General features: G+C 43.5%; 2 long non-coding RNA genes across 4 annotated transcripts in view; both read right to left on the bottom strand.

Annotated features, from left to right (window-relative positions):
- The window catches only part of LOC106727370, a 10,660-nt gene extending 4,261 nt beyond the window's left edge, over positions 1-6,399 (bottom strand). The window contains exons 1-2 of one of the 2 annotated variants that reach the window (XR_001363549.1): positions 6,303-6,399; positions 5,922-6,204 (exon numbers count right to left, since the gene is read on the bottom strand). This is a non-coding gene — a long non-coding RNA (uncharacterized LOC106727370). Of the gene's footprint in view, positions 1-5,921 lie in introns of both variants that reach the window. The other variant, XR_001363548.1, reaches the window with a different exon arrangement.
- A 187-nt stretch (positions 6,400-6,586) lies between these two features.
- LOC102249349 overlaps positions 6,587-15,787 on the bottom strand; it is a 76,103-nt gene continuing 66,902 nt past the window's right edge. For both annotated transcript variants that reach the window (XR_314016.1, XR_001363547.1), the window contains exon 5: positions 6,587-6,688. This is a non-coding gene — a long non-coding RNA (uncharacterized LOC102249349). The remainder of the gene's footprint in view (positions 6,689-15,787) is intronic.

Here is a 15,787-nt window from a genome sequence, read left to right on the forward strand (position 1 = left end):
GGTACATCTTACAAGAGAACTGCACTAAACTACTCAAGACTATATAACAACATAGCAGAGACACATAACCAAATTCAAAAGATGAGGGTGGGAAGGAGAAAGATGATGGGGGCAGGGGGAGAGTGAGTCAAGGAAGGCTTTCAAGAATCTTTGGGCACTGAAAATATCAGTAGGGGTGAACAACTAGTGTGCAAGATGGCTGGAGTAAAGAAAGATGAGGATGGACTGGAATTGTAACTAAAACATGGAACAATCAATGTGAGTAAACAGCTAATGGCTAGAGTAAAGAAAGATGATGGACTGGAATTATAACTAAAACATGGAACAATCAATGTGAGTAAACAGCTGAAGACTAATTGAATAGAAGGTCCGATGACCAAGGATTTACAGAAGAAGCCACATTAAGACTGCTCCAAACACGTTGTCCAGGGCCAGTCACAGGCAGCATATGACATTGGCCTACACCAGAGTCCCTCCCAAGAGGCCGCAGAACCAACACACACATTGGCCAGCTTCTGACAACATACAGGCAGCAGCATATGACTTTGGCCTACACCAGAGTCCCTCCCAAGAGGCCCCAGAACCAACACACACATTGGCCAGCTTCTGACAACATCAGAGCAGGATCCAATTTGGATATACTTCACAAGTGGCATATCCAAAGGGAGATCTTGGCAGGTACCAAACCCTGCCGAGGTAAATTCTGCTTCATGTGGTCAGCACTTGCACAGCAGCTTATACACTGAGGTCAGGGTCAATATCCACAGTCAGACAGGTTGAGGTTCAACCCCACACAAGAACAAACCAATAGTAATCAAGACTCAATTACATCAGGAGGGCCCACATAACCCATACAAGGGACATTCCTGAAGCACCCAGAAGAGGTAATCAAGGAGACTGCACCACTAGGTTCCACTGGACACCTACTTCATAGGGCCACCCTACCAAGACCAAGAGTCATAGCAGATCTACCTAACACATAGAAACATAGAGGCTTGTCCAGACTTGAAGAAGGTCAGATTAATCAAGTTTAAAATATTCACTGTCCTATATAACATAAGCTACCAGTCAGAGCAATTTTTCCAGCAGAGTCAGTCAGCAAGGCTCATAGCTGCCCGGTCCCTGAAAATGGAGCCACAGGAAGCAGATGATGGAGTTCTAACCCAGTTCCTGATGATCCTATAGTTGGATGAAGTGCAATATTGACAGATGACCCTCAGATGACCATTGTAACATGGGCCCCGAGGGAAGGACTCCCAGACTTTATAGTCCTTTAGGAAGCCACAGTGAGGGAGTTTAGTGACAGATAAAGCTCTCCTCCCACCCCCCTCTTTTTTTCTCTCTCTCTCCCTCCCTCTTGGGAACTGGCTCTGTTAACTTCATCTGATACAGGGTGTCCAGAAAAGTGGGGATCCAATATCAGGACATGCCCATGCTTCCTGACCCCAGGGGCTTCCACATGGTCACGGGCACTTCATGACAATGTTTGATAGGCCATTGTTAATTGACTCTGTTTTCATTGTTTGTTTGATTTTATAACTAAACTAGACTCCAAGGAGTAAACTTTCTAGCCCACCATATGTACTATACAGTTAATTATAACACACTCCCTCTCTTACCCATGGACCCTGACATAAGGATGTTTCTAGTCTACATATGGTGAACAATACTGTTCATGCATTCTCCCCTCAACGCATTTCCTAGAGCCCCCACACAGTGGACATTAATGACTTCTTTGGGCCCCTTCTGGTTTCACCAGATGAACAAAAATAAAAATAAGCAGCTGTCATACTTTAACTTAAAAAAAAAGAAATTCATGAAGCCTATTTCAATTTGGAGAAGTATTTGGCTTAGAGAGGAGGGAATCGGCTGTACCATTGATGGCACAAAGCTCACTTACTAATGCACCACTTCCTGACATTTAATTTGCACAATTTGTCTCTTGTTATCTGGCAACTCTCAGAAGATTTTGGAAGCAGGATAAAAGAAGGCAGAAACCTAATAAGCAGGAAGATTAAAAGTGAAAACGTGGGGGGCACCAAGTTCAGAGTCAGATAACTAAGTCCCAGACCTTGCCGAGCCATCAACACCTGTTGACAAAGCACTCCAACCAGAAATCAGCCATAAAAGGAAACCCAATGGAAGGGTATCCAGAAGACAACACACAATAATGAAACAAAAACCACTTCTGTTAACTTATCCGGCACTTTCGACACCATGGAACTCATTCAAGTCTAAACTTAGATGTGCTCTATTGGAGACGATAACCATACACCTAGGTAGGGAAAATTGCACATTTTCCATCATAAAAAAATATCAAAATGTTTTATCTGTGCTTCTGCAATTCAAAAATGACTGAAGCTGTGAACTTCAAATTTGGCAAGATTGTAGTCCTCATTAAGGAAGGGAACGGAAGCCAATTCTGAAGAAAAATGGTTTCCTAGTTTTGAGTGTACAAGGTTGAAACAATAAGAGTTGAGCTGAACAGGAGGAACATTTCCTCTGCTGTTTCAGCTCCCATTTGGATAAAGATTATTAACCAGAGAATAAAACGAGACACGTCATGTTTTTGACTCATAAATGAAAACATCTTTCTTGATTCTTTTGTTTCTCTCCCACCTTTCTAAATCAAACTTTGACTTTTAACATGGAACTAAAATGCATCATTAAAACACCTCGGATTGCAGATAATTCCTGAAAGGACTTGACTTTGTCCAGCGTAGGCTTGGGGGGGCTCCATTCCCAGGTGTTTTCAGAGTTAAATGGCTGTGGTGTGAAACACAGGATGTGCAAGGGATGAAAATAATACTGTCATAGGAAATGTAACTTAGGAATTTCCTGATTTAACTGCGAAGATTGCAGTCTTAACACTGTGTCAATATTGGTTTTAAATATATACATGTTTGTTTATTGGCGCACACACATGCACATAACACACAGGAATCCCATCCATAAAATGCACCCACATCTGTGGTTAAACACAGCAGCTGCTTAACAGCCCAGCATCACATTCTGCAAACACTGGGACCTGAATGAAGAATCCCATATCCAGTGCCATGGGAACGGAGGTCCTGTATTAGGAACGCTGTCTGGAGAGCTCTCCAAGAGTCCCACAGGCAGAACCTTTTGTCAAATTCATAGCATGTTTCCCAACATTTAGAATAAAAAATGAAAGACCCTGACTTTATTCCTTGCTCTAATAATTTTATTGTAATACATACTTTGAAGGCCAGCTCAAAGTCAACCCAGGGCAATGTGAAGTCTGCTAAATGTATACAGTGACCGTCCCAAGATCTCTGCAACACCGATGAACAAAAGAAGAAGAAGCAATAGGAAGGCTCTGCCCCAGGAGCAAGTGTCCCACGGGAGCTGGCCTGGGAGCCAGGGCACACCTTTGGTTAGCATTTCATCCCATGGTACCTCCTTTGGCCACATTGCATGTGTCTGATAACCTAAGTGAAAATAATCTTGGAAATAATAGAGGAAATGTACAGCAATCTAAAAATGCACCCAGGTAATCTTCAATGGAAGGCCACCCTCAGTGATTTTTGTCATTGGCTGGGGTTACTGGAGAGCCTGCCAAAAGAGAGAGCATGTCACATTCCTGTCACCTATAGCTGCCCAAATCTCCAGATGCAGAGATGAGACATTTTTATGACAAATGAGTTCTCAGATTTTTGTTGCTGTGTTTCTCACTGAATTTCCTTTTTCTCTGTGCATGTTTTCTTTTTCTTTTTTCTAGTTTTGCCTTTTAACATGTGAGCTAAATCCATGCATCTCATACCCTGCAACTGCACTTTCCTCCCAACAACTGCACAGTGAATTCCAATTACCCTTGCCTGGCACTCCAGGTCCTCTCTAATCTGATTTCATTCATTCCTCCTTCATTCATTCATATGTTCATGTATTCTTTTTATTTAATTAAATTTGTATTTATTAAGCCTCTATTATGCCCAAGATACAATGATAGGGATTGGATTTTACCAAAGGATATGCAAAAGGAGGTAATAAGGGCTGTTATAAATAGAGGAAATGCTCTGAGCAAAGTCACTGCGTAGAGAAGGAAAAGGTGGGCAAGGTGGGAGAACCCAACATTTCAATGCAGCCACGCCCATGGTGGGTGATCCAGTTAAAGATTCTAGTTAACTTGTATTTTTGTAAAAATCATTTGAGCAGAATGTGCAATGTGGAACTGTGCCTAAGGAATTTCATCTCCCTCATTTCCTATCATTCCACCTTTCCCAAAGCTGACTGAGTTCAACTAATGCAGCAAATAGAAACCATTTCTCCAACCCAGGTGTGCAAGAACAAGCCTATCCAAATTTTAATACAACTCCCCTCTGCTCAGGGAATCCAGGGTTCTCCTTCCCACACCCAAGATCTTAAATTCCTACAGGGACAGTGCCTGGAGAATCTGCTGTTTTATCTGCTCCACACTTATAGGGGACCCATGCTGTGCCTTTATAAATGCCCCAACGTACCAGACTCATCACAGACAATGAAACCAATCCCTAGGAACAAAATGTTACTCTTCCTTCATAAACTTTTTGCTTTACACTGAAGGCTTTTCACTTGCTATTTTTGCAGGTCTTTTTTAAAATATATATATTTTTTATTGATTTTTTACAGAGAGGAAGGGAGAGGGATAGAGAGTTAGAAACATCGATCAGGTGCCTCCTGCACACTTCCCACTGGGGATGTGCCCACAACCAAGGTACATGCCCTTGACCGGACTTGAACCTGGGACTCCCCAGTCCACAGACTGATGCTCTATCCACTGAACCAAACTGGTTAGGGCTGCATGTCTTCTTAACCAGGACTTTGGGTAGATCACCTGAAGATCCTATTTTTCAAATTCTGATTCAGGTCAGTATGAGGTGAGGCCTGAGCACCTGCATTCTAACCAGTTCCCAGATGATGCCAATGCTGCCGACCCATGGACCACACTTTGAGTAGCTGGAATCTGCATGTCAATCATGTCCTACTTCTCCTGAGATGTGGCTTCTCTATTATTAATCTATTATTTGGGGTTTAAAAAATTGTCAGTTATTCACATAACTCAAGAATATCAGCTCTTTGCAGGCAAAAAATATGCCTTTCACATTCTTCTACCTCCCACATGAAGGTTAGCTATTCATAACTGGTGGCTTATTCCAATTGATTTGCTGACCATATGCTTCCTGCTGCTTTCAGTCCTTTCCTGGCTATCAACTATCCTCAGAATTCAGTTCAAACTCCTCAGATAATGTGAAAAAGTCAAGTGTGACCTGGCCCCTGGTCCCCCTCTAACCTGATCTTCTGCTGTACCTTCCTCTCCTACTCTGTAACCCTCCTTCACATATGGGACATTTTCTTATTCCTACAGGGATGGGTTCTGGGGTGGGGGTAAAGTACCTGACTATTATGTAAGATGTTGCCTCACCTAAAGACTCTGGGAAACTAAGAAAAGAATGGGAAGTAGGTTCTATTTCTTTTTTTTAACTTTATTGTTGAAAGTATTACATTTGTCCCCTCCCCTGCATTGTCCTCTCCCAGCCTGCCCCCACCTTCCCAGCCCCAGCCTTCACTCCCGCCCCATTGTCTGTGTCCATTGGTTATGCTTGGTCATGCATATAAGCATAACCAAGGTCCTATTTCTTTTTCCCTCAACTTCTTGCCCAGATAAAAGGCTCTCCATAGCTCAGATACAGGCATGCCCTCTCCTTGTACCAGAGGCAACAGGAAGCTGAGTGTATAACACAAGGATTAGACAGCTACTTCCTTGATTCCTCAGGTCCTCCATCCCCTCGCCCCCCCCCCTTTTTTTTTCATCCATGCACTAGCAATTTCAGCTTTGATCCACCCTGTGGTCTAACTTCTAATTACTTTTCTCTCATTACATTATCATCGTGAGAATTGGTTTCTTTTTTCTCAGAATATACCTGTGTGTCGTTTATTTCTCTTCCTTCAACAGTTTTTCTTCTGAGCCTTCATTCCTCGCGCTCTCTCTCTCCTTTTGCCTCCTATGTTCAGCTGCCCTTATGGTAATTTGGTGCATGTTGACAATGAACAGCTTTCCCTTCCCAACCGGCCAATGCACACACTTCAAGTTTAGCTTTCAAGTTGATTCTTCTTGTACCAGCCATTAAATTGGATGTTATGTCGTCATGGTCTCCCACACACCATTTAGCATGTCTTCATCTCTTTCCTCATCTTAATTAAAGCCTGTTATACTCAAATGTACAAATTAAAACAAATTTTACATACATTCCCTTTTATAGTTCCTGGTGATTGGCAGGTGAGCATGGAAGTGAATACAATACCTGAGGATGTTACAGCCTGCAGCTGCTACCTGCTCCAGACACCTAGACAGGGTGTGCTGACAGGCAGCCCAAGTGGTCTCAGGGCTGGAATCCTGACAAGTACTGCACCTGCTGGGAGAACTGATCCAATCAGAGCTTATTTAGAGGCCAAGTGACATCAATGCAGATTTCCTTTCTTATCAGGTCGCAGATGGCTTTCCCATAAGCCACTTGAAATCTAAAAGACTCATTGGAAACTTAAGGGAAATCCTCACCCAGCTGCTTTCTCCCCTAAACGACTTGCCTCTTGTTAGACTGGTGGCTTGGCGCTTGGCATGAGGGTTTCCTCCAGATGCGGTGGGCTTCAGGCCCCAGCACACTCTTCCTCTTAAGTGGTGGCCTGAAACCTGCCATCAGAAGACACGAGACAAGAGTGCTTTTAAGCTCTTTAGCTGATATTAGCATATTGCTCAAATGTCCTCTTGGGCAGATTCCCGTTTTCTTTGTGCATTCGATTAGCATGCTAAGGATATGCTTTCTCATGAGAAGTGAGGAAGAGCTGACACCTTCGGCAGCAGTGGCCAGGTTCTGTTAAATCACGATGCTCCGGAGGGCATCAGCATATTAGCCTGGTTCATAATCACAAGCCCAAAGATATTACATAGGACCCAAAGGGATCCAGCTGTGGTCCACCCAGCATTTTAATCAAAACAGTGAGATTTCCTCTTCAGCAGCCACACTGTCCTCAGTGGAGACTGCTACGTTTAGTGGGAAGAAAGAGCCCAATGCCGTGAAGGTTGAAGGAATGGGAAACAGCTAAGCTAAACTGGGAAGTCATGAGAGATGCAAAGGAGAAGATTGCTCGATTCCAGAGGAAGGACAGGAGGAAGAAATGTCGCCATGTGTGTAGAACTCAGACACCTGCTGTGCACCGTCACGATGGAAAGAATTTTGACCATTGTTTCAACTTTATAACAACTTTTTAATGCGTTACAAATGCCTTGTAATTAAGGCCTCACATATAGGAATTAAAATGAATTGATTTGCTGCTTCCTTTACATTTCAATTTAAGGGTGGCAAAAGGAAGAAGCTGTATTTTTCTTTCTATCACTTTCCTGCAAAAGGGGGCAAAAACAAACACAGGTGCTTTAAAATTGTCAAGGTGCAAACTAAATTACATGATGCCCAGGAGTGTGCAGTAGCATTTCTTTGTTTGAGCATGGAATAAAAGACAGATAATTAGGAAATTGGGAGTCTATTAATTTTCCAAATTTACTCATGCAAGAACTACTGAGCTATGGTGATATTTGCTTACCTCGTCATTATGCAAAAATATATTAGCTAATTATTTTGACTAATGCAATTAAGATATGCATATTTAGCATAAACCATACAATAGAAATGTTACAGTCAGCAATTGCTGGGTTGCGCTCATGGGTAGCAGAGAGGCAAAAGTCCTGCTCAGTCTCCAATGGCAAGCCACAAGATTGCTACAACTCTGCCTACACTGTTATTATTAGTTTGGTTGCAGTAATTAATTTACTTTACAGCATGACTCTGTGGCACAGCTAGCAGTGGTATTAATTTCGGTTATGAGACACCTGAAGATGTCAGCTTTTGAGCAGCAGCGTCTGCACCTTTAATTGCCTTAATCAGTAGAAATGCAGTATCTCTTTCAGGCATCCAATTAAGAACGTTATTGTTATTTTTCTTTTCCCTCTAACCCTTACTAATGAATACAGGAGCTAGTGAAAGTTCAGGTGATGACAGTAGCCAAGAGGTGTATCTTCCCTCTTAACCTTGGAACCCCACTGAGCCCCAAGTTCTTAAATGACAGAACAAGGATTTCGAGTCTCCTTGGACTCCATCAACCCATAGACTCTTGCTACTCGAGATGTAAGTGGACCAGCCTGGGCTCACCCAAGATGCTCTGAATCAGAATCGCATTTCAACAACATCCCAGTGATTAACGTTTGAGAAATGCTGCTAGAAAACAGGGGGCAGAGCCAGCCCTCCACCTAAATGAAGTTGCAATGGCTTCATCCATGGTGTGACTTGAGAGTATGCTACAGGGGAACACATACACAAACCTACAAACCCCAGTGCCTACCAGTAATTCCTTGGCATTTGAATGTATTTCAACCTATGGGAGTTCCATATGCTGTTGAGAGAGATGAAGGTTTTTCTCAGCTCTCATTTTACCCTGTGTCCACTGAGGCACCAGCAAAGTGAAGCAGGGAAGATGGTGAAGAGAAAAGCTAAGACAGGAAAAGGTTTTGGAAAAGGGTACAAGGGAGACGATGCCTGCACCTCACAGAGCCTGGCCCACAAAGCTCTCTTCCTCACTCCAGCATGAGCTTGTCTGAGGATATCAGCCAAGTCCTGTCAACAGGATATCATCCAGCTGTACTTTGTCGCACATTCCCCCAAACTCCTCCTCTTAGTCCCAGATCTCCCTCTCTCTTCTTTGGTTCTTTCTCCCTTTGCCCATACATGAGAAGAGTTAGTTATATGGGTCATGTGACTGCCTTTATATTACCCATATTTCAATTTTCTAGAACTTTCCTTGGGCTTATCCTGACTGGCTTGTACTTCTCCATTCACCCACATCTCATGGCATTCTATTTTACTAGAAAACACCATGGAGACATTTTATTCCCACTCCTGACCACAAACTGGTACACACAGCTATACCCCAAATCTGGACCCTTTTATTTGTATCTACATTTCATGTCCATTTACTGAAATTTGGGGTCAAGCTTAGTTTATTGTCACCTTACTAGTGTCTGAAATTATCTAAGCCAGCATAGTTTAGGAATAAATGAAGTTGCCATTAGCAGTAGTCAAAGAGAGGCCCCTTTGTTAGTAAAGGCAGCAGGACCAATGAGCAGAATAGAAGGATGTCAAGCTTAGTTTATTGTCACCTTACTAGTATCTGAAATTATCTAAGCCAGCATAGTTTAGGAGTAAATGAAGTTGCCATTAGCAGTAGTCAGAGAGGCCCCTTTGCTAGTAAAGGCAGCAGGACCAATGAGCAGAATAGAAGGATTCAAACTTATAGTATAGAAACAGCTATCTTACAAACTCCTATGCCCCCCCATCCCTGCAAGAAATTCATGTTGAAGGCTAACTCCTGGTACCTCAGAATATTTGGAGATAGGGCCTTCACACAGGTGATTAAGGTAAAGTGAGGTCATTAAGGTGGGTCCTAATCCAATATGACTGGTGTACTTATAGGACAAGGGAATTTGGACACAGACACACACAGAGGGAAGATGACAATGGGGCACAGAGAGGAGATGGCCATCTACAAGCCAAGGAGAGGGGCCTGGAACAGATCCTTCCCTCACAGTTCTCAGAAGGAGCCAACCCAGCTGATACCTTAATACCCAAATTCCAGTCTCCAACATTGCGAGACAATAAATTTCCATTGTTAAAGTCAACCAATCTGTGGTACTTTGTTATGGCAGCCCTAGGTAATGAATACAGCTCCTTAAAAATCAGAAAATTTTGTTCACATATGTACCCCTACACAACATCTAACATAATAATAAGTATCACATGGTAGGTGTTCCATAATACTCATGGAGTGACTGAATAGATGAATGAGTGAATGAATGCGTGTATGAATGAACGATTTAAAGAACCACTCCCAGGTCTTTAGGATAAGGCATGTCTTTTTTCATTTGAACCCCGATGATTCTGTGGCACTGTGTGGTATGTGCTTTCCATTCCAAAGGGAAGCAGAAGCTGATCCATGAACAAATTCCCTGGAGAAAAAAAATTGCTGGCTTTGAGGCCCCTCTTTCCAGCCACAAGGGGCTTTTGTTGATCCTTCAAAGAGTCTCCAGCATCCCAAGGAACATGAGTCAGCTGGGTGGCAAACATATTTGTTTTCACATATTAGTCATATATTTGATAGAGTGTATAGCAAATGTATGTGATAACATAAAATATATTTTAAAATTACAAATTTGGACAGCTGTCATGACATTTGAAAGAGTACATTAAAAATGTTGCTATATCCATTTTTAAATGCTGTGCCGAATGGCTAAATTTGTCAGCCTTTCCACATATTTTATATTTATGTATTTGCTTTGATTTTTTTAAAAAGGAGCTCACTGGGTGATTTCTGGGCAATTGGTCAATATTAATGAAAACTCCACTTTGTAAATGCTAAATAAAAAATGAGTCTCAGACAGACCCTGCCCAACTCCACCCAGTTTGTCCTATTCCACAGCCTATCTTGAGCAAAATAAACAGGAAACTATTCAGAACTAAGGGAGAGATTTGACAAACAGGATTGACAGACGAGTAAGGGAGCAAAATTTGAGGTGCAGGAATCAGCATTTCAAACACTGTGTGCTTAGATTGACATCAGCACCATATTGCATGTGCCCCATCCCCCTCCAATGGAGGGATAGTTGCTGCTTGGCTCCTGTCCATTTTTTGCCATGAAGAAACAAACCCATATCTTGAGCAAGAAAACCCAGGAATGCAAATTTTTTTTAAAAAAAGCTTCTCACATTTTCAATTATAACTTTTTAAGAGCACTACACAAAATGAAATTAAGCATGTCAAAGGGCCAGATGTGGCCTGTGGGCTGCCATTTTGCAAACTTGACATTGCTCAATACTAAAAAATGCTGGAAATCAGGCCGAAGACTTTCCTTAGCACAATGGTTTCTCACCATACACCTATCCTAAAGAATTTGGCTTTGGGGCTACCTTACATGTGAAACTGCCTTCTACATTTACTTTATATACTAGTATTATATATTTTAAAATTTATTTTATAAAATTCTCATAGTGGGAAAGAGCAAGCATTGGCAAAGATAACCCAATGTATTGTGGGGGCTTTTTGTTGGTGGTGGTGGTTTTTATTGGCAATTGCAAGATGTGTCTTCCTGATTTTATCTAGGTTGAATCAAAATATTTTGTTTTATCTGAACATCTAAGAGCTGTGAGTGAGGAGTGGAGGCTCACATGCATGATGGTAGCAGAAGGAAGATTACCCAGAACCCGAAATTTGCCTCGGATCACCAAGTGTCAACTGTACTGTGGCAACGTTAAGTTGTCCTTTGGAACTGAGCTAATCCTTAAACTGTGTGCATATCCAAAACATTAGCTGTCTGCTGTCAGGCCTTTATGTGCCACATGCTGAGTTAATTAACACAGAGACGCTTGATACTGGAACCCTCTAGAGGGGAAAGCAGAAAGAGGCCCAGGCCTGAGAACAGACAGAGCCCTCAGGGGGATGGAAAGCACAGGGGTCTGTTCGGTTTTCATTTCTTTCTGCTCTTGTGATACAAGGTCAATGGGTTAGTCAACCCCATTTCTTTCCTATTGTTTGTTGTAATTCCCAGGCAGACATCCGCTATGAACAATGAAGCCGCACTTCATTCCAAGAATTGAACTTCCAAGTGCCCAACATTCCCTCCACGATGGCCAAAGAGAAGAGTTCATCAGGTAGATGGCTCGCCCCTAAAGACAGCAGCTCTCTCCTTGGAACCCATTATAAAAATGATGACAATTGTCTCTACTTGTGATTTCATACATTTGTGGGAAATATAGCCAGTTTTCTATTTTAACACTGAGGTGAATGCAAGTACACATAGGTATCTCTTCTTTTGCAGTTTTAGGGGCCAGTTCATAGAGAAGCCATACTGTTATCACCTACGTCTAGAATGTAGGCTGGCAGTGTGTGTCTCCAAGGCTCATGCCCAGAACTCATGACACAATGCAAGGCAAGCACACCATGTGGCAAACATTGTAATAATACTGTGAGCGACAAGAAACCTCTTTTGGACTGACTGATGGGGATAGGGATAGATAAGGAAGGAACAAGAAGGGGGAGTAAGTAAGTCTTGGAGAGGAACTAAATATAATGTTAACACATCCCTGATGTCTCAGGCATGGAAACTGAGGAAGCTAGTCAGGATAAGAGAGGCAGCTAGAGAAGCAGGTAGAGAGGAGATAGTCTAGTGTGGTGACTAGTCACCACCTATGGAGTAAAACAGACTTGAGTCTTAGACATGTGACCCTAGGGAATTCCTCCAACTCTCCCTATATTAGGTATGATGACAACCTCTTCATAGAGTGGTCACAAAAATCTAAAATTTACATATCAAAGGCAGTAGAGAATAGCATTTAAAAGCACTGACTGGAGTGAAAAAATTGATGTAAGGTGCTCAGAATATTAATGGTACCTAAAGAAGGAGGGTATCCATGTATATATTAAGGATGAATATGTTTACATATATATAATCTCTTTTTTTGTAAATTTTTTTAAATTGATTTTGAGAGAAAGAGGAAGGGGGGGAGAGAGAAAGAGAGAGAGAGAGAGAGAGAGAGAGAGAGAGAGAGAGAGAGAGAGAGAGAAACATGAATGTGAGAGTAAAACATCAATTGGCAGCCTCCTGCACACCCCTTACTGGGGATTGAGCTGCAACCCAGGTATGTGCCCTGACCTGGAATCAAACCGGCAACCTTTTGGTACATGGAATGACATCCAGCCAACTGAGCCACACTGGCCAGGACAACAGATTTTCCCTCTTAATAACCATGTAACCTTTTAGAGTCTCCTTTTCCTGTGTGTAAAATAATAATAATAATAATAATAATAATAATAATAAATAACAGTAGTAGTATTTGCCTCTTATTTTGTTATAGGGATTAAATAAGAAAATATATGTAAATCATTCCAACCTGACTTGATATGTAGTAACCACTCAATGTGTATTATCAGATAGAGTATTTAGCATAGCATTTGGAACAAAATAGAAGTTCAGATAACAATAGCCACGATGATGCTGATGGCAATGCGTAGAGTTTTGTATGAATAATGAAAGGCCACTCGACAGAGCCACAGCCACAGAACAGCAATGACAAGCCAAGTGAGAACACAAGAGACCTCCCTGGCTCATGAGACTCAGTCCAGGCTGGATCACCGTGGTTGTTCTATCACCCTTGGCCCTGGACATTTTCAAACACAATTTACACATTGGGGTTCATTAGAAGCGCATAAAGCACCACAGTGCAATGATGGAGAAGCATCTCAAACTCTACTGACATCTGCCCTGCCAGCCATCAAGGAGCGTGTCTCCCCTTAGTCTTTCTTACATCTCACCCCACAACACCCCACTGCTGCCGCCACCATCATTTTGGCTAATTTTGCATTAGCCATGTGGACTATCGGATGGTTTCTGCTGTATTTTGTTGCCCTTTCAAATATTTCTTAAATAGAAGATTGTACCATCTGGTGGACAATCTGCCTGTGTGCTATCTCACCTATCACAGCGTGGATTCTGCTCCTATTAGGGAAGGAGTGAGGCAGACAGGAGAAGCCGTTTGCTAGAACGCTGCCTCTGACCGCCTGCAGCCCACTGTCGCTGGCCTGCTCCCTCTCTCCAGCGGCCTGCTTCTGCCTGCACAGCAGTCCGTTTCCGTGTGCTAAGCAGCTGTTTCTCCCACTCACTCCATGGCCAGGCTATTACTCATAGGGCTTCAGGGAGCAGATGTCTCCATAGCTAGGCCTCTCTGACCTGTGCTGACATTTTACCTACATAAGCATCACATGGCAGTGCAGCTACACTTCATGGGTGGGCGAGAGAGTGGCTAAGGCTCAGTTAAATTCCTACTTTATCTAAGTGAAAAAATTGATGTAAGGTGCTCAGAATATTAATGGTACCTAAAGAAGGAGGGTATCCATGTATATATTAAGGATGAATATGTTTACATATATATAATCTCATATACCTCAGGGACTGTTACAGAGAGGCTTATGGCAATATTTACTTTTTATTTGGCTCCAGGAAACACCATTTATACCATGGTACCCGGGGAGAAATGGGGAGTTGGTGTTTTCGTTTTAGAAGATGATATATCAACAGTAGCATTAAGACTTGAGAACAGTATCTGGCAAACCTAGCTTGATGGGAACAAAATCAACTCTCCTAATTTTTTTTCCATTTGGGGATGAGCAATGTGGTCTCAATGAGGCCCATGGCAGAATCCCAAATGACTGTGTCAAGTATTACGATTGTCAAGTGGTCAAGAATGGAAATCTAGATGGCAGCTGGCAGGACGGAGGTGAGGGAGAGGATGTGAGTGAGTGAGAGGGTGAAGGGAGAGTGTGTGTACGCGTGTGGTGTGTGTGTGAGTGAGTGAGGGACGGTTAGGTCCGACAGGAGTGCCAGGGGCCGGGGGACAGGGAGAGACTCTCCTGGACAGGGAGAGACTGCTGCCACTGCGGGCACTCCCAGGACTGCGGGACTTGGGCAGGGAGCCCACGCCATCTTGAAGGGGAAAGCAGACCTCTGGGAACTCATCGACACCACCACGCAGACAGGCCTTGGACGCTGACCCAGCAGCCACTCCAGCCAAGGTCCAGCTGCCCCACCTGCAGAATCCCAGACCCTGGGATCTCCACCTCCGGGAAGCATCGCATCCGCAGTGGTGAGTGCGGCCTCCCCCTCCCCAGCGGCAGACCTCCGGGTGCCACATTTGTGCATTTCCAGTGTGCAAATCTCTGGAGCCGACCACCCCACAGGCAGCCCCTGGAGGCCAATGCAGGCTCCCCCTGAGTGCGATATTGTGCAGACGGGGTGCACTGCCCCACAGTAAAGATTCTGAATTCACTCTTCCTGAATAACTTCCAATAGACACTGTCTCACAATTTCAATGCCAGGGCCCTTTAGGGTGTGGCAGAGCTCTGTGCACCGCCAGAGCTGCGGTCAGCAGCAGACAGGCATCTGGAGACCACCATCCCACAGGCAGCCCCTGGGAGCTGCTGCGAGCCCTCCACTCGGTGCGATATTGTACAGACAGTGGTGCACTGCCCCACTGGAGAAATTCTGAATTCACTCTCCTGAATAACTGCCAATAGACGCTGTCGCACAACTTCAGCCCCAGGGCCCCTCAGCGTACCTCGGAGATCCACGCCACAAATGCACCACCACGGTACCCCTGTGAGCTCCAGTGTGCCCTCCTGAGCCCTACCACCCTGACAGACAGTTCCTGGGTACCTCCGAGAGCCCCTGCTGGGCACGGGCGATTTTAGCCAACAAGACAAGGCAGCAAAAATTGGAACATATCCCTCCCCAGCTGCTGACATCTGGACACCGTGGTTGCACCTTACCAGCTCGCAGGCCTACATCAAGAAAACCCAAACAGCTTAAGTAGGGAGCTACGCTAGATTACCAAACTCAGGAGATCCGAGAGATCACACAAGCAGCACCCTCCTCAAAAGAACCGGGGTAGCAAAACAGTCAGATCTAGGACACAGAAACAATTAAAACATTAGAGCAAAACATGGGGAGACAAGAAAGCAACCCCCAAAGGAAAGAAAAAGAAGATCACCAGAGAGGGAGTTAAATGAAACCGAGGCAAGTAACTTCTCAGAGACAGAATTCAGAGTAATGGTTATAAGAATGCTCAAATGGCTGGATGACAAATACATGCAACTCAATGACAAATACACACAACTCAATGAGAATTATAAGGAGC

This window comes from Myotis brandtii, unplaced genomic scaffold (genome assembly GCF_000412655.1).
Source record: "Myotis brandtii unplaced genomic scaffold, ASM41265v1 scaffold416, whole genome shotgun sequence".
NCBI classification, from domain to species: domain Eukaryota; kingdom Metazoa; phylum Chordata; class Mammalia; order Chiroptera; family Vespertilionidae; genus Myotis; species Myotis brandtii.